At 41.2% G+C, this 18,642-nt stretch overlaps 1 long non-coding RNA gene across 1 annotated transcript; it reads right to left on the reverse strand.

The window, feature by feature from the left end:
- Positions 1–1,983: 1,983 nt before the first annotated feature.
- On the reverse strand, positions 1,984–16,683 carry LOC115896804. The gene is made up of 3 exons (XR_004056683.1): positions 16,607–16,683; positions 6,063–6,263; positions 1,984–2,207 (listed from the first exon to the last, which is right to left on the reverse strand). It is a non-coding gene; the product is annotated as an uncharacterized LOC115896804 (long non-coding RNA).
- Positions 16,684–18,642: the final 1,959 nt, after the last annotated feature.

Raw genomic sequence — 18,642 nt, forward strand, 5'->3', positions numbered from 1 at the left:
TGCTCTCTCTGGAGGCCAAACACCAGAGGCTGGTGTTTTGTTTTAGAAAACAGTTTATCCCTTTTCAATGACAACAGAAATAATGTTCATTATAGCTCCTGGGCTCAAGTGATCCTCCCACCTCAGTCAGCCTCTTGGGTAGCTGGAAATACAGGCATGTGCCACCACACTGGCCAATTTTTCAAAACAATTTTGTAGAGCAGAGTGTTGCTACGTTGCCCAAACTGGGCAATATCAAACTCCTGAAAAAGCACCGAAGTTAAGAGCTCAGAGAAAAATCACCCCTAATTCCAAGACCCAGAGAACCCCTATAAAATTTTGACTCATATATGATTCCTTTTTGTCTTCTTTTTTAACGCATATTTTACAGTCTGCACCACAGCCTCTCTGTAACTACATACTTAGATTTTCCACATTATATAATAGATATTTCCTATGTTATTATAAATTATTCTTGAACATTCTTTCAATAACTGTATAATATTGAGGATGACTAAATACTAATAAAGAGAAGCTGATATTTTCTGCATTCCAGACACTGTTCCAAGCAATATACATACATTTTTTCCATGTGACCCTAATAAGAGCCCAATGAGGTAGGAATTAGTCTCATCATATAAACTGATAAGAAATTTGAGGCTCAGGGTTTTAGCAATGTGTTTAACATCACATGCTTATTAAACAGCCAAAGGGGGATTGAGACACAAGTTGGCTTGACTCCACTTTCCATGCTTCTAATCACTACTTAATTTCTCTATGGCTGGACGGGGAGTTTACCTCCATAGTTTTACTGTTATGAACACTACAAGGCACATCTATGCACAGAATATTTTATTTTACCTGTATTTTCTTATGATAAATTCACAGAACTGGAAATACTAGAGCCAAGAATTGAACATTCAAAGAAACCCCACCATTTTTGTTACTGCTAATTTGTTTTCCAAAAAGGTTGTGCCAGTTTACATCCCTTCCAGCACGATAGGAGAAGGCCGATTTCCCCACACTCAGCACAGGACGGTCTACTCTGTGAACTTCCCTGCTATTTGTGATGGCTGGAAATGGACTGTTGTGTGTGTGTGTGTGTGTGTGTGTTCTCTTTGCAGTTATTTGAGTATTAGTAAAGTTACACATTTTTCCTTTTTTTCTCCTCCTTTCCCCTTTTTAGAGACAAGATCTTGCTCTGTTGCCTAGGCTGGAGTGCAGTAGTGCAATCATAGCTCACTGCAGCCTTGAACTCCTGGGCTCAAGTGATCCTCCCACCTCAGCCTCTTAGGTAGCTGGAAATACAGGCATGTGCCACCACACTGGCCAATTTTTCAAAAAAAATTTTGTAGAGCAGAGTGTTGCTACGTTGCCCACACTGGGCGATATCAAACTCCTGGGCTCAAGTGATCATCTCACTTTGGCCTCCCAAAAAGTTTGTGGGATTACATGCATGAGCCACTGTGCCTAGCTAAGTTACACTTTTTTCTATGTTTCAAGTAATTTGTATTTTCTACTAAAAATTTGGAGCCATTTATTTGTTACGGTCTTAGTATTTAATTGAACCACGTGTAATTAAAATTTTCGTAAGTCAAAAGTTGTTGAATATCATCTCAGCATAATATTTTTTCAAACGCATTAAGAATATTAATTAATTTAGATATAGTGGCTATAGATATTTTTGTTGATGTTTTAATATGGAAGTTTTAATTGCCAAAATGAGCATCCAATCATCTGGAAATTCTCTGAGTAATGAAGATGGCATGCTAATGATTGCCATGGACTATTTTTTTAAAAAACTTTCCTGCTTTTGTGTTTTATTTGTCCCTTTGTCCTTCCTACTCTTCTCCTGAACGCTCAGGATTGAATCCAGCAAGATTTATTTTCATGAGATAGGTGAAAGCTAGGTATCAATTTTGGAGAATAGGAAACGTCATTGGAAGAATTACAGGTAAAACAAGTAACACAAGTGCACATTTATTATCGTTGATGCCATACACAACTAAAACTGTAGCCTGACAGCATTTGGGGGCGTAGCTTTAGCTGTAGCAACTAAGAGGATCTTTAAGGGAAGGGTGATCATGGCTTAAGTATGGACATATGCCCTGCGTGACACTCACATACATCACCTCAGGCGGGAACTCACTGGCTGTGTCTTACTCTGAGCCAAAACAAAGACGACGCCAGACCATCCGTCTCTGAAACAATTTAATATCTTCTCTTTCCTGTAGGTAGACAGAGAACCATTTGAAAGTTATCTATCATGACTGCATATTGCACACACATTTTGAAACTTCTAAAAAAGAAAAGAGAATGACTACAATGAAGGGCATCAAGTCGCTTGTCAAATCTTGTGGTAAGAGGATGAGAAATGCCACTTCAATAGCCACGAGTATTTCTGAGATCGCTAAGTCGCGCTTGCTTTTAACATCTGCTATTCAAGACCTTCATTTGTAGCAGCCGTTGCTGTTTGCTTCTGTTCACATGGGGAGGCAGGTGGGGTCAGACCCAGTTCAGGTTTCTTGAGCCTCTGATTAAAATGATTTACACCAAATCTCCCTTGGCCCCAAATATGTCTTCATATCAAATACTGGTTATCTCCCATAAAACCTGCAAGCAAATCTAGGCTCCTCCAGTGTCCAAGGCTTTGATCAACCCAGGGATTCTTGCTGCTTTCCTAAAGCGTCAAGGAGACTGCATTTCATTTTCACAGTGTGGCTCCCAGGAGGGGGACTGAAAGCATTACAGATGATGTGTTTGCAAATACAACAAAATGTTCTTAGTGGGCAAGGAGGACATTTCCGACCCACGGTGCAGAGTGGATGAACTCACTGTTGGTTTTCCCAGGAAGAACACGGCTATTGTCTCTGGCTCCTACTTGGCGGATGCCGGCTAGGCTGGGGTGCAGTCAGTGAAGAGGAACAAAGTTTTCCTCTGTGCAAAGCTAATTGACCCATTCCCGGATCAAACCTGCAACCTCAGCCTTCTTGGCACCAGACACAGACCGACTGAGCTAACGGGGACAAACTGTTTCCAAGTCATGTAGGAACAAATCCTTCAGAGCACAAGGCGTCTGCTGCCCAGCACAGGCTTCTCAGCGAGACCTTGGTGAATGGGCTGGAGTCTCCGCACGGAGCAGCCAACTGGCAGGCAACTGACAGCTGCTGGCTTTTTGCACATAGGGCCTTACTGGAGCTGTACTTTGTTTTGCTGAAGATGACTTATTCACACATCCCAGATGTTCCCTGTAACCGAGAGCCCTGGAAACAGCTACCTAAAAACACATGTGTTTTCTAAAGGCCTGACAGAAATAAATATGAGCAAACAGCCTGGGGTTGCTGTCTGATCACCAGGCAGTCTAAGGACTGACCCCGTCTCTTCATTTCCTCTCTGTGCTGCTGGGCCTCCCTTCCCTAATGGGGCAGGATCTGAACAGCTCTGGTTGTAGTTTTAGGGTTTGTTGTAAGTAGTTTGAATGTAATAATCAAACTCACAGAAGAACATTAAAAATGTTAAAAAGAGGGCAAGGAGAACAGAAAGAGAAAAAGCTGGTATTAGCTTGAAATGAATATGTGGAAAATGCAAGTGTACTTTAAAAATGATAGCGTCATCTCATATTTGCTTTCTATTAAAACTTACACAGGCATTTTCTCCCTGCGGAAGCCCAAAGCTCTCCCTTGGAAGAATGTCAGCAGTGACACCTAGGTAGCCTCTGGCAGCTGTGGGGTAAGACACAGGAAATCAACCGCACGAATGCATTTGTCCTCCTTCTGGGACCCGGGCCCAGCTGTGCAGGATGCATAATGCCCCTCTTAGGTTCTCTCAGCATCTCCCTAACTGGCTGCCTTGCTTCCACTTCCTTTCTGTCCAAATCCAGCCTGCAAATGGCCATGACACGGATCTTCCCGGGGCCTCACCACCAATACGTCATTTCCCTACATGAGATGGCTTCATGCTCCACCATGTGAAATGCATGGGGAACAAACAGCAGTTGCCTCTCCTTGTCTTTTGAGACCTTACCCTGTCTGCCATAAACCTACTTTCCAAACCCTCTCCTGAATCCAACTTTCCAAATCCTCTCTTGACCCCACCAGGGTTGCCTCTGTGGCCCCCGACTCTTCCTGTTTCCCATACCAGGTTGGACCCCATTAGAAACTTCACAATGTTCTGCACCTCCTCTTCCCAGCCCTCTTCACAATCCCAATTCTCATTTAATGTCTTGTCCGCTTCTGTGAGCTCCCTGTGAGGGTCAGAGCTGAGCCAGCTTCCCCACTGTGTGTCTGCAGTGCCTGTAAGGAGGGACTCCATGAGTTGTTACTGGTCGAAGGAATGACTCCTCTTAACATCCAGCTGGCACTGCCTTTTAATACTCCACATCCATTCTGTTTTGTCATTTCTACCCCTAAGGCTATGCTCCTGCTGCTTTCTCTACCTGAGAAGCCCTTCCCTCTTCCCATCCACATCCCACTTAGCTTTTCTAGCCCCCACTCAGTTATTTATCCTGTACAAGGTTGCCCCGACCCCTGATCTCTGACCCATATGAGCTCCCCTGAGTTCTCCCGCTTCCAAATTCCTAGGGCACTCCCTGCACCACGGATGCAGGCCTTAACACATGCCATCTTGCAGCATGACCTGAATTTTCCCCAAGTCTGGCCTCCCTTATCAAATCTGTATCCACCTTCCCCAGCTCCTAAGAGCCCTGAGCAGAGCTGAGCACAGACCAGCTGTTCGATAAATGTCTGACTCATTATGATTGGGCAAGTTTCCTGCCTCTCTCTGATTGTCTACATCCTGTCCATTGTTCCAAGTCCGGCTTCCTTTGAGGTAGCTTTGTGGATGATGTCCACGTTGACCTCATGCCTGGCTCATGGCGTAAATCCACACTTTGTGGAACTCTCACCCCTTTTGGGATGACACACTTGAGCACACACTCCCAGTAAACACGCATAGTCCATGATCCATGAACTTGACATGGGTCCTGTTGTACCCTGACTCTCTGGATCACTGGTCTACTCTCAGGGGAACACACACTGCACACTGGCAGCCATGGGGCTGCAAGGCACCGCTTGGCACTTTGGCCTATCTCGTGTTGCTCTTGGACACCAGAGAACATGAGGCCTAAAATGCATGACTAGGGGTGTTGCCTTTTTGGGGTGACTTTCTGTGCAAGTTGGAACTTCTGGTCCTGTTGTGTGACGTGTGTATCTTTCAGTATAGGAGGCTGATGGTGGAGCTCTTTGAGACCAGGAAACCCATCACCAGGAGACCAGATATTTTACTGGACACAGACAGGTGCTTATCTTAAAGATGCCTACTGTGTCTGGCACAGAGTAAAAAGTTAACATAGGTTGATTTAAATTAAAAGCAATTGTGATCCTTGATGGCCAGTGTCCTACCTCATTGTACTGAAATGTCCTTTTAATGTGAACCTCGTTAAAAAAATTTGAAAATCTATATACTCCTTCAGATGTTTTAAAATTGACATCTAACATGTTCATCATCATAGGTTTAAACAAGTTTACTTCTTATTAACAGGAAATAGAAAACATTAAATATTTTATATGGTAAAATAAGATGAGAATTGATTATTATTGGCATACATATTTTATATTATTTAAAACAATTTCATTAGTTTATTGATTAAAGCATGACATATCAGAAAGATATCAGGTGAAATGTTTGTGTGTTTGGTTTACTGTATTTTGAAAAATCCACTCATCCTGCAAAAAATTCCAGTTACATTTATTTAAATGGATTGGCATCGCAGCCCTACATGACTTAGATATTCTGAATTATGAGCCCTCATGGGCCAATATGCTTTCTCTCTTGCAGAAATATGTATAAGACAGGAGAAGGCAGAAAGCCTTGTGAGCTCAAGGGCCTTGATTTATCACCAAGTTTATCTCATTGCTTTAAACTCCCTCCTGCAGCAAAGCACCAAAGCAAGATTTGGGATGGATAAGGGATATATCTTTTTCTCTGAAGTGAGAAAATGTACATTCTGAACATAGCTCATTTTCAAGCAGATTAATATTGGAAATAATACCACTGGACGTTGATTCCCCTATAACTATCCTTACCTGAGTATCATGGGGAAAGTCTTCAGGTCCCCCAGGTAAATGTACACCTAGTTGGAGTCATGCTGGCCCAGGCTGCCCACCCAGTGATGAGACAGGTAGAACAGAGTGATGCGTAAGTGCTGCCCGGGCTGAGAGCAAATGCCTTTCCTTGGTTCCACGGAGAGGGTGGTCCTTATCTTCATGGAGAAGCAGCTAATTGGCCTGTAATGAACACAGACAGAAATGAAAGGGTCTCTAAGCCAGGGACCTGCAACAGAATACAACACCTCTCAGAGGAGCAGAAGGCAGAGTGGTGGGCAGGCAAGGCTGAAGCAGAGGCCAGGAGGGAACAAAAGGCAGGGCACAGGAGCCAGCATGGCCTCAGGGTCAGACTCGCCTAGGTCAAGTGCACCCTGGTTTTTTTTGTCAGCCCTTCCCTGGGAAACTCAGAGCTCAGACTCCTGCGTCCCCAACTTATAGCCTTGTACAAGGAAAATTGTACAGCTTTTGCAGCATGAGGTGCTATGAATACAGTCTGGCCTCGTCCTCTGTGACTCTGCCACCTCCACAAGCCCCTGGCTCATGCTCTGGTCCCTGTGCCTTGTTCTTCTCAGACAAACCACACCCTGCCTTGCTTGAGTGCCCAAGCTGTCCCTCCTCTGTGTAGAATGACACCCCTGTTAACTCACAAATCATTTTCTCTGAGCCTTCTTTCTCCAGCATATCCGTTCCTACCTTCCAAACCCTTAGAGCAGAACTTTTCAAAGTGGGGTCCACTTCTGTGCCAGCATTACCTGGGACTTTTTGTGTGAAAAGAGAGTCGATTCCTAAGACACATCTGTAGATGCTGGAATTTGAATATGTAATGTTGGAACTCCTGGGACAATGTCTGGGAAGCTGAATTTTTATAGACTGCCCAGATGCCCAGGTGGCCGGGTGCTCCTATGTTTCCTAGAGCTCGGGATCCACCAGGATGCGGTTGATGACTTCCTCAGTGTTCCCGGGCTCTCTTCAAATCTCTACTGGAGCACCTGCCATACCATACTGTAATTGTTTACCTTCCTGTCTCCACTAGTCTCTGAACTCTCAAGAAGAGAACTGCTCTTCATCTTTGTTGACTCCACACCAAGAACAGTGCCTGGCACATAGTAGTGTTTGATTGTTTGGTGGTTGCTATGGTTTGAATGTCTGTGTTCCTTCAAAATTTCAGTTTAAACTTAACGCCTAGTGCAATATGCTAGGAAGCGAGGCCTTTAGGAGGTAATTAGGCCATGAAGGCTCTGCCCTCAGGGATGGCATTAATGCCCATATAAAACGGCTTAAGGGAGCCAGTTTGTCCTTTTTTTCTCTTCCACCATGTGAAGACACAGCAAAAGGTGCCATCTATGAAGCAGAAAGTAAGTCTTCACCAGACACTGAATCTGTCAGCACCTTGATCTTGGACTTCCCAGACTCCAGAACTGTAATAAATTTTTATTACTTATATATTACCCAGTCTAAGGTATTTTGTTGTAGTAGCAAGAATGGACTAAGACAGTGGTGAAGGTGTTGCTAGTAAATGGTACACAAGAGAGAATGGGAATATTATCAGAGTTCTCCTTCCTGGGTATCAGTATCAATGAACATAATGCTCTAAAATGTGAAGAGAACCACCTGCTGGGATCTAGGATTAAGCTCACATACTTCGCAAGATGCAAACGGCAGACACAAATAGAAAGAGATGGTACACCAGGGAGCCAAACTCAATGTCATTGGACATCTGCCAACTGGTCAGGATCGTTGGGGGTAGTGGTGATGCCTGCTATGGTGGCCACATGTAGTGAGGAAGAGGTCTGCACTGCCTCTCAGAGCCCAAATAAACAAAAATAAGCATTTACACAGTCTAAACTGACTGGTCTTCAAAAGCTGGCTATAAGTTTATGTAGCTCATTCTATTCTTTCTGGGGCAGTGACAGGCAGTGACTGCCTGACTGCCATTTCTCCTTTCTTCCTCAATAAGAGATCTGAGTCTATGAAAGGCAACAATGAACCCAGGAGAAAACTACACCTCCCCGTCGCCCTTGTAAATAGGGTGACTGAAGAGATTTAACAGAAGTCACTGTGTCTATCCTTCCTTCTTGCAGCCTGGAACACTGACTACAGCTGCAGCAGCCATTCTACAGCCAAGGATGGATGCCCTGAGCAGGAAACAGAAAGCTAGACAAAGCCAGAGTCTCCATGACATCATGGAGCCAGCATGTTAGCCATACATTGCCTACCTTTGGGCTTCTTTTATGTGAGACACGAAACAAACAACCATGAAACCCCTATGTTGTTTAAAGCCACTGATAGATAGGTTTTCTGTATATGCATTTGATCCTACTCTTGACTAACTCATATAGGTCGAGATTATTAGTTTTGTGAGGCGATCGTCCATTATAAAATTCTTGTTTGGCCGGGCGCAGTGGCTCAAGCCTGTAATCCCAGCACTTTGGGAGGCCGAGACGGGCGGATCATGAGGTCAGGAGATCGAGACCATCCTGGCTAACACAGTGAAACCCCGTCTCTACTAAAAAAAAAAATACAAAAAACTAGCCGGGCTTGGTGGCGGGTGCCTGTAGTCCCAGCTACTCGGGAGGCTGAGGCAGGAGAATGGCGTAAACTTGGGAGGCAGAGCTTGCAGTGAGCTGAGATCCGGCCACTGCACTCCAGCCTGGGCAACAGAGCAAGACTCCGTCTCAAAAAAAAAAAAAAAAAAAAAAAAATTCTTGTTTGATGTCTACTTGACCTTAGAGATGCAAGACTCACCTTCCACTCTTACAGTTGCTGTGCCCAGTTTCTTAGGGTCCTTGGTGCTCTCTGCCCAACGCTATTCAATCTTTTAAGTTACTTAAAGAGCAAGAGGCTGGGCTCACTAGCCACTTGTGACATCAACCAAAAGGGCCTTCAAACTCTTCAGTGAACCTACTGTGCTGGGAAACCCTGGAGGTGTTCATGGGCTCTTTAATTTGTACCCAGAGGAAACACACAGCTGGGAACTTATTACTCCTGGGATCTTCTTCCTCAAAGGCAGTTGCCTGTGAGTTTTAATTATACTGGCTTACATCTTCCAGTTTGCAGTTGACACTAGGATTTTGTTGGTAGTGAATAACAAGCTTATAAGGGAAAACTAGGAAAATTTTATAATGGTATGGGAGGAGGAAGTTCAAAACTGTTTATTTTTGGGGGAAGGGAGTTCAAGGTATAAGGATTTCAAGTCTCCCAATATGAGTGGGTTTTGGATGTAAACAAAGATAATAAGCAAGAATATCAGGATAAAGCTATTAGCATCATTTTAGTTCCAACAAAATGAAGATTTGTTTGTAAGCCTGGTCCAGAATACTGTACTGTGTATAAACCTAATCTAGCCAAGGGAAGTCCTAAGAATCCACACACAGTGATCAAAACAGTAGGAAGGAAGCTAGGTAAAGGCACTAACATAGGCTCTGGGGGTGAAAGAGAACTGGGTTTAAATCCCTCTTTTGCCATCTGTCATGAAATGAGGGCACACTACCCATCTGGCAAGGTTGTTCTGAGGATTAAATAAGAAACCACATGTAAAAGGGGCTGGCCATAGAGAACACAGGATGAGGCATGGGAGAGTGAGCAAGCTGGGATTAAGGTGTGCTTTGCCATCCTAGACACGGTGTCTGAATCTAGACTGCTTTACTTACTTGCCCCGTGATCTTGGACAATTCTCTCCTTTACAAAATGGGGCCAGTAATGTATCTTACTGATAGGGTGATTGTGAAAATTGTGTGACATCCTGGCTCCTCATTCTTTCTTTCTTCTCTGAATCCCAAATTGCTGAGCCCTTCTGGAGAAAGTTAAGAGGTGGAAACTGATTGAACCTCCAACACCTTTATGCAATGTTGACATTTCAGAGGCAACAATCTTTCATTTCATTCCCAATTTCCTGCAAACCTCTTACCACAACTGTTCCTGTTCTTACTTCTTCCACACCTTAAACTTTGTCCTATCCCCTTCTTTCAGCCAAAGACCTCGCTGCCCGCTTGATAGATCAGGGTCACTCTTACAGACTCCTGAGTACAGTCTCTCTCCCCTTCCTACTTTATGTAGGTCTTTACCAATCTGTCTTATCTATGAGAAAGACTTGCTTTCTATTTCAGATCCCCGTACCCCTAGTCCCCAAACCAAGACTTTTTTCTACCCCTCTGCCTGTTAAATGGCACTTAGGCATTCAGAAAATAAACACGCTAACTACCAAGGGGTTACCAAGAGCCCCTTAAAAGTTCCACCTTCCTCAAATTTGGTGTTTTTTGCCCTATGTGCTCTCTCCTTGGTCATCTCATGTCCTCTTGGGACCCTGATATGCCTCTATGCAGTACATTTGTGAATCTAACTTTCCTTCTTTCTTGTTATTGAGGACCGAGTTTCATCTGTCAGCTGGATACCTCCGTGTGAATGTCTCAATTACCTCCAGCTCAACAAACAGCTGAACACATTATCTTTCCCATTGAACTTGGGGTCAGCCTCCCAAGAAGCCAGGCTCTAAATCTCCCAGCCATCTCTACCTTCTCTTTTATCTCCCTTTGCTGCAAAGGTGGCAGACCTCCTCTTCTTTTCTCTTCCACATCTGGTGTCTTAGCCCTGGTTCCTCTGCTATGGACAATGAGACAATTAAATAGCTCCTCAACTGGTCTTCTTAAGTTCTGTGTTTATCCTTGCCCCAGCTCCCAGTAGGTGCCAACAAATAATTTGATGGAATCCTACACCCATTCATTACTTAAAAATAAATAATAAATACACAAGCAAGTAAACCTCCTATCAAACTGGAAATAAAAAGACAACTAGCATGACAAAGATTATCTTAGACTGGCAGCCAACATCATATTTATCAGTCAAATGTTGTGGCATTCTCTTTAAAGCCGTGAACAAGACAAAGATGCCCATCATTATAATTAATAACAAGAAAAAAGAATAAGAAAAATTAGACAGAAAAAATAGATATAACCATTATAAAGACAGGTAAAATTAGCTCACAGTATGTATTGATTTTTTGAGGAAATGGGTGAAAGAATGAATCACATGGAGAAATATTTATGGTAGATTAAGAGAAAAAATAGTGACAAAAAAGAGCATGTCACGCATAATCCCAATTTTGTGAAAGAAAATAAATAATACGCATTCAATGAATGAGGAAAATTTTTATCACTGAAGAAAATTAGTTTGCAAATGTCTATACATTAGAATCCAAATTTAATTATATATTGTTTCCCCCAAAATTGTTCTTCCAAGATAGAAACCAAAATGTTAATAGTAATTATTTTAGGGAGATGATTTTATAGATGATTTTTATTTTATTTTGCTTATGTGTTTATTTCATGTTTTTACAGAGAAATGGAAAAAGGCAAGCTTCTAAGTGCTAATATAGACACTAGGCAAATGTTAACTTTCCTGGCATTTTCCCTGTGGCTGTCCAAAAATTAGCTACTCAGCCAGGCATGGTGGCTCACGCCTGTAATCCCAGCACTCTGGGAGGCCAAGATGGGCAGATCACTAGGTCAGGAGATCGAGACCATCCTGGCTAACACGTTGAAACCCCATCTCTACTAAAAATACAAAAAAAAAGTTAGCTGGGCTTAGTGGCGGGCACCTGTAGTCCCAGCCACACAGGAGGCTGAGGCAGGAGAATGGCATAAACCCAGGGGGCAGAGCTTGCAGTGAGCTGAGATCGCGCCACTGCACTCCAGCCTGGGTGACAGAGCGAGACTCCATCTCAAAAAAAAAAAAAAAAAAAAAAAAAATTTAGCTACTCATCAACCATTCACACAAGATGTAACGTCCTCTCTCTTTCAAGTGCCTTAATGTGTTCTAAATGTAAAGAACATTCTTTTTCTCTTTCCAAGAACTTCCAGGCATGAAACACCCTTAGGGAGAATTTCCTTCTTAGAGGTGATTTGTTAGTTGGTGTCACAGTTCTCAGAAGTTCTGTGAATAAGTCAGGGGCCCAAGATCAGGCATAGTAAAGTTTACCCGCAGTTGATGAGTATAGAGCTGATTTTACCATTATGGTGTATAAAGAGAGGAGGGCCTTGTTGGCTTATTGAGGAAAGAAAATTGAAAGGGAAATCTTGAACTGAGTCACAGAGAACACTGTTCAGTCTTGCACCTGTTCAAAGTCGAGAAGACCCTTAGGACTGTGACCCAAAACTGCCACAACAAGTGTTCAGTCCAATGAGAAATTAACAAACACATCCGACTCAGGAAATTCAGCTTCACCTCCCAATGACCTAATCCTTCTCCACTCCTGATACTAGTTTTTGAACACTTTAGTCTTCAACTTGACATTGTCCCAGTTTCTAGATTTCTGATCTCCTGATGGTGAATTTTGTTACTAGTCCCCCATACTGACTCCCAAGACCATGAGCCTAGCCAGGTCTCTGGGTTCCAGCTCTACACAGCTGGTCAGGTGGAGCATATGATGCAAAGTGGTGCTACAGCCACAGACTGTAGGGCATGCTTCTGAGTATATTCTTGCTGGGGGTTCATTGAATTTCTTAAATCTGTGAGTTTATAATTTTCACCAAATTTGGAAAGTGGTCAACCACTTTATCTTTAAATATGTGTTGCCTTCCCTCTTTCTAGGATTTAATTACACATTTAAACAACCTGCTGTTATCCTAGAAGTCTTTGAGGCTCTGTTAATTTGATTCAGTTTTTTTTCTCTATTTACTTTATTTTGAATAATTCCTATTGTTATTTCTTCAAGTTCATTAATCTTTTCTTTTGTAGTGTCTAAACTGTTGTTGTCAAGCCAATCTAGTGATTTTTTTTCAGATACTATATTTTTTATCTATAGGAGTTCCATTTGGTTCTTTTTTATATATCCTTCTTCTCTACACATTAAGTTGTTTTATTTTAAATCCTTGAACATATTTATGAAAGTTGTTTTAATGTCTTTGTTCATTCCACAATTGATGTTGATTGTGGTTTTGATTCTATTGACTGATTTTCCACTCCAGGTTATGGGTCTCATTTGCTACTTCACGTCTAGTAAGTTTTTACTGGATGCTGACCATTGTGTTACTAGATTGCTGAGTGTGTGGATTTTATTGTCTTCCTGTACACAGCACTGAGCTTTGTTGTGTCAGGCAGTTAAGTTATTTGCAAATCAGCTTGATCCTTTGGAGGATTGCTTTTACACGTTATTAGGGCAGGTCTACAAAAGCCTTTAGCCTAGGGCTAGATAAGCTGTCTCACTACCCCTTCTGGAGATTCTACTGAATGCCTCAGCTATTTGAAATTCCTCCGCTCTGCATTATTGGAACACAAATGTCTATTGCTCCTCTGTAAGTTCTAGGAATTGTTGATCTTATTGTTCCTTAGCAATTATTTGTTTGGCCTTGTGGAGGTTCCCCTCTGTAAACTTATGGAATTTCTATGCAGATTTCTCAGCACAGCTATCACTTTTCTGAATTTTATCACACAAATTCTAGCTACCTTGGGATCCCTGAACTTTAATGTATCTCTTCAGTTCAGAGAGACTGCCATGCATTGCTCGGACTTTTTTGCCCCACCTCTTGGTCTGGAGAGTGTTTTCAGGCAGAAGCTTCTAAATTTCTTTCTTCCCTCCTTCCCTCCCTGCCTCTCTCCCTCTCTCCCTTCCTGTTTTTATAGAGAAATGGATTCCTTTGAAATTAGGGAAATATTATGAAAAAATATGGAGCCCAGTGTTTCAGCCTAGTACCATTTACTAGAATGTGGCTGGAAAGCGATTCTAGTGGAGCAAAGAAGAGGTGCACATTGAAGAGGTTATGCATTAAGAGCTACTTCACTTCAATAAAACATGTCTTAAATAGCTTTGGAAAGCCAGAAAGCATCACTAGTATAGGACATAGTTAGAGAGCAGTAATTTTACTTTCTATTAATAATTTCAGGTATAACCTAACACATAATGAACTAACTAAAACATTTTTTCATATTCTAAATTTTTTCCAGCCCCCTGGTGTCTCTGTTCCCCTAAAAGTACAGATGATTAGAATAATGAGCTGTTTACTGTCCACAGAAAACTAGAACCAAATAAAAGGGGTTTTGACAGTTTCTTTGCCAAAATACAAAATGATCTGATCATTTGTCAACACTAAGTATTACGACTGATTGACTCCCAAGCAGATGTACAGAATTACACTCACATTAGCTTTGTGCAAGAGATTACATTTTCCCACATTCCTACCACACTTAGTGTTACTGGACTTTTTAGTTTTTCCCAATTTGGTAAAGTTAGCACAGGGAGATCATGAAGACAAGAAGTACAGGAATAGAAGATAAACTTTGCATTAGTAGGAGGATAAAGAGATTATAGCAGAATGTCGTGCAGCCATTAAAATAAATTAATTGCTCCTACCAGTTTTAATAAATCAAAATATTAGGTCTAATCCTGAGCCACGAAGAAAGTTGAAAAAGGGCACTTACAGCATAAGGACATTTTTAAAAAAGTTTTAAAACATACAAGATAGTACCTATTTATAGAGCAGCAGCTACAAAACCCAGTGGTCTCAGCTCTGGCTGCTGATTAGGACCACCTAAGGAGCTTTAAAACATACCCATGCCTGTGGCTCACCTCTAGAGATTCTGGTTAAGTTGAATTTAGAGTCATTAGAGTTTCTGATTAAGTTGAATTTAGAGTCACCATTTAAAGCAATTCAGTATAGAGCAATTCAGTATAGAGCTTCGCAGGGGTGACCAAGGGAGAGAATACAGTCATGGGTTCTTAGTTACTGTTTCTGGTTGGCCAGTAAAGCCCCTTCCTCATCCCTCTTTTCCACCTATCACTAGAGGCAGAAACTAAAAACCAAGGCTTTGGGCTGCTAAAAGCCTAAAACAAAACAGAACAGAACAACAACAACAAACTAAGGCAGGTTGGACAAGCTTGCTCATTCAATGATGCAAATACATCTCTGTATACTACATGTATATAGCTTCTTTATTTTTTATCTTCCTTTTGGAGTCCATACTCAGACAAACTTTTCATAAGAACCACCCTTACTTTAATTTCCATTGGCTAATTGTGTAAATTTGACAAAATTACTTAATTCTGGCATTGCATTTTTTCTTCATCTGTAAAACGAAGAAAATAACCACACCACACTTTTCAGGGCTATGATGAGTATCAAATTAAATTATATATGTGAGTAAAATGAAAAGCAATTCACAAATGTTAATTATTATGAGTCTCCCTGCTCAACATTACCATATGCTGTTTGAATTACATCTGTGTACACTTCTGTGTGCTAAATTGTTGTAATTTCCTGTCTGTTTTTATGTGTATACTTATGTCACCTAAATTTCAATTCAATCAAGACTTTTTGGGGGCAAGAAACAAGATTCATACTTCTTTAGTATACCTTATTTTCCCCATTTCTCTGATTAGAAGCAAAAAATAGTGAATTGATGTATTAACAGAAACATAGTGCGTAATTTTAAAAAATTGTCTTTGTTACAGTAGGTATTAACTTTGGCAAGTATACTGTACACACACATCATATATACACACACTATATATACACATACATATACATATATGTATATGTGTGTGCATGTATTTATACATATTATATTATAAACATATATACACATGTGTGTATACATACACACACACCTGTAGAAAATACAGCAGGAGGATTTTTTTACATATTAACCTTTGATTCTTTTCCTCTCTGAATGTCTGCTTTTCCTACCATTTTCAATCAGATCACTTGGCTCATTGGTACTTGTTTCATTGTGTGAGGGGAGGGATGTATCAGGATCAAAAGCAGAAATGACCTATGAGTCTTTTTTACTTTCATCTCTAACAGCCTAATTTCAGAGCAGGCAAAAGGATTTGATGTATGGACAGAAAGTCTTGCCAGAAACTGAAGAGCACAGAATATTCCATTCTCCAGGCAATATAAAGATTTACCCAGGCTTCGAAAAGAAAAAGGAATAGAAAGAAAGATGGTGCTGGGAGGTGGCAGGATCCCAGAGAAGGAGGTGGGAGGGGCATGTAGTCATGTGGGCAAAACTGAGACGATTTCACATCCCGAACATGACTCAGGAAAGGGAGGCAGCATCTGGCCCTGAAGAAGCTGTTGTGCTAGGATGGGGACATTCTCCATGGCAACTTGTCTGGACAGGTGGCCGAGGAAGGCATTTTCCTATAACTCCCCATGCCTCGTCCCTGTATGGGACTCTGAAACCATTTACAACTCTGGCCATCGTGGTGCAGCAGAGGCTCATAAAGACTGAGGTCAACATTTCTTAACAACTTAGTAACCAAGTGGGAATTAAATGGTTCAAGAAATCAAAGAAAATTCTATTTCCTGCATATTTGAGAATATGAGCTGTGATTCATACTCAGCACATTTATGTATGTACACATTCTTGAACAGCTATTTATATTTCACATTTGTGTTTACACACACACACATACACACACACACACCATACAAATCAGGGTTTCCTGCCAGAAAGTACATTTGTATTTTTCTCTTTTCTAGAAAGAGGTGTGTCCAAGAATCACCCTGGAATCCCTGTAGTAGCCTTACCTTTGGGAAGGCACTTCCATATTACCATGGAGTCATCAGTACAAGGAAAACACCACCTCGAGATATTTCAGAAAGGCAGCAGCCCTGAGTGAAGAGAGCATATATAACACTCGCAAAGAAACTCAGACATATTATGTCAACCACATAATCTATTACTAAATGGCAATGCTATCTATTAACAGGTTTCCATTGCTGATAGGAGAGTTGACATACAGTTTTATGGTAGATTAAGAATGATAAAACCGATGTTATCTTATTAACAATGACAAATTGACATGATGACAACAGCAGCTAGTGATTTCCACTGCAAGGCACAGCTGGGTTGTTTTTAATGACTCTTAAAAAGAAGGTGATCCAGAATTCCTGGCATGTAGCCTGGGGCATACATCCTCAGAGACGTGGGTTTTTCGTTCCCATGAGAAAGAAGATAAAAATTGGGAAATAATTGAGGACACTCGCCGAAAAAGAAAGCTGCTTGAAATGTGGAAATGCATCTTACTTACCATAGTGTTCTTCCCCTTTGCCCTTCTTCCTGTCTGTAGTGCAACTGAGATATCTATTAATAGCAACACCAGTCTGTGCTGCAGCAGCAGTCTTCCAACTGTGGAGACAAATGCTACCTGGTAAAGAAAGCAGAGTTAGAAGACAGAAGGGGCCTGAGTTCTTCATAACTCCCTTAGGCAGTTGACAATCGCCCATGACTGCCCAACTCCAGGCTTCTTGTTACAAGAAGAAAATGATCTCCTTCTGTTTTAAGTCACTGTGGTTGGGTTTTCTGTTCCTTGCAGCTGAATGCCTCCCTCATCAAATTTACGTGCACAGCTATGATTGCCTACTACAAAAAACATTATATACACAGGGCAGGATTTATTGGTAATAATAGCGAAGATAAATCTGCATTTTAGAACATTTTCTTGGAAATTTGGAAGATTTCTGGCTAAGCCCTTGTCAAATCAGATTGGACCGTCACTGGTTTTACTCACAGCGGGGCTGTGTAAGAGCTCAGGACAGGAGCTGAAGTGCCAGTTCTGGTACAATCAGGCTATTCTCTTATGCTTGCAGTATTAATATTATTTTCAGTCCAGAGGGATTTTTTTTTTGTAGAAATCTTTTGAGTCACTATTTTATCTTATGAGAGTTACTTTAATCAAAATATTATAGTGTATTTGTATATACAAATAGTGTATTATAGTGTATCCACATAATCAGCAATATAAAGTGCAAAAGGCACATCTAATCTGAAAGCAAACATACAAGGGAGAACCCCAGTTTTCCCAACCTCCCTTCCCCAGCAGACATGAACATCTTCTGCTTCCTTAGGGGTCAGCAAGCTTGCTCTGTGTATTATACAAACTGAGTAAAAGCTACACTATTAGTCTGGATGCTAAACAGTAACAGAGCTCAACTTACTTACTTCAAGAATTAAAATACAGTACAGTGAATTTGATATTCTAAAGGGCTAGTCTAAATTTTATGTTATAATGTAGCTAGATTTTGGATAAATTGCCCCCTTCCAAATTATTTTTCACCCATTGCTAGGCTTGTGAGAGAGTCTTGGAAATTTTCAAGAAACCAGAGTTCTCACATCACATCTTATAAAAGATACTAACTCAACATGGATCATGAACTTAAATATACAACATAAAACTATGAAATTTTCGGAAACAGGAGAAAAATCTTTAGGATGCAGGACAAGGCAAAGAGTTCTGAGGCTTGACACCAAAGGCATGATCCATAAGAGGAAATATGAAAACATGTGTTTAATGAAGAGTAAAACCATTTGCTCTGCAATATTTTTATCCTTATTATGAGGATAAAAAGGTGAGCTGAAGATTGGGAGAAAATATTTGCAAGCCGTATATCTGATAAAAGACAAGAATCTGGAATATATAAAGAACTCTCAAAACCAAACAATCCCATTTGAGAAGGGTCAAAAGATGTGAAGAGCTATCTCACTAAAGAGGATACACAGATGGAAAATGTACACGTGAAAAAATGTTCAACAGCATTAGCCATCAGGGAGATGCAAATTAAAA

This window comes from Rhinopithecus roxellana, chromosome 4 (genome assembly GCF_007565055.1).
Source record: "Rhinopithecus roxellana isolate Shanxi Qingling chromosome 4, ASM756505v1, whole genome shotgun sequence".
Lineage (NCBI taxonomy): Eukaryota > Metazoa > Chordata > Mammalia > Primates > Cercopithecidae > Rhinopithecus > Rhinopithecus roxellana.